This window comes from Lepisma saccharinum, chromosome 4, assembly GCF_977018435.1.
Source record: "Lepisma saccharinum chromosome 4, izLepSacc3.1, whole genome shotgun sequence".
Taxonomy (NCBI): Eukaryota; Metazoa; Arthropoda; class Insecta; order Zygentoma; family Lepismatidae; genus Lepisma; species Lepisma saccharinum.
The window spans coordinates 82021129-82022554 of record NC_139232.1 but is presented as its reverse complement, the minus strand read 5'-3'; positions in this window follow the sequence as shown (position 1 = coordinate 82022554).

Genomic DNA, 1426 nt, shown 5'->3' with positions numbered 1-1426 from the left:
TTCCAAAAGTTTATTCAAAAACACAAGATTCAACATTATTCGACCTTCAGTCACATCAAAGCCAGCATCGTGGAAAGATTCAATCGAACCTTGAAAACACACATGTGGAAACGATTCACGCTTCGGGGAAATTACAAATGGGTCGACATCCTGCCGGTACTCGTCGACACCTATAATGATACGGTACACAGAACAATAGGCATGAAGCCAGCCTACGTTACCAAGTCCGACGAGCAGCGTTTAATTTCTACAGTTTACTGTCCAAAGTACACACCCACGACAAAAAAGCTAAATACAAAATTGGAGACCAGGTGAGAATCAGCAAATTCAAACGCACCTTCGAGAAGGGATTCACAAAAAATTGGAGCACGGAACTCTTTACGGTGGTTCGAGTTCTACCCGGAAACCGACACACGTATATAATAAAAGATAGTAGCGGCGAGATTTTGAAAGGAAGATTTTACGAAGAGGAACTCTCTAAAACAAAACACCCCGACACGTACCTCATCGAGAAAGTATTGCGTAGGAAAGGTGACAAACTGTTTGTCAAATGGCTGGGACTTCCGGAAAAGAGTTGGATCGACGCGGACGAAGTGATCTTGTGAGTACGTGGAACGTGGTGAAGCGTCTACCGGATCCGGAAAGTCAAACGAGAAAAAAAAAGAACGGTGAGTTGCTTCCCGACAGCATCCGCTGTCTGATCGTAGGTCCTTCGGGGTGTGGGAAAACGACACTGCTCGTGGACAATTTTCTCCTCGCACCGAATTGGTTAGATTGGAAGAACAGGCACCTGTACGTGTTCTCGAAAAGTTTGGAGCAATCCAAATACCAGCAACGGATGAAACCGTACGATGGTCTGGACATTGCAACGTTCGCCTCGGAAATAAAACCACTCGACGATTGTCGTGAAAATTCAGTCGTTGTGTTCGACGACGTTATCCTGGAAAATCAAAATGAAATTCGCAACTTTTTCACGCAAGGTCGTCACAAAGAAATGGATTGCTTCTACCTAGCTCAAACGTTTTCCAAAATTCCAAAACAGTTAGTACGCGACAACGCTAATTTCATATGTTTGTTTCGTCAAGATCACACCAACCTCAAGCACGCGTACGATGACTACGTAGGCGGAGACATGAACTACAATCAATTTTCGGAACGCTGCTGCTCTACTTGCTGGAACGGTGACGATTTCGGATTCGCGACGATCGACATGACGAGGAAACCCATCGACGGAAAATACAGAAACAAAATCAACGACTTTCTAAACGTTGCAACGTTGTGAGAAACGAGTTGTATAAATAACGTCATGACGAAACGAAAAATCGAAGACGAAAATCTCAAGCTTCGCGATTACCTCGCGAAACGCTTCAAAGGTTGGAAATCCGAGAATCGTGGATTCTACGAAGAGAAGAAACGTCAGGATCAA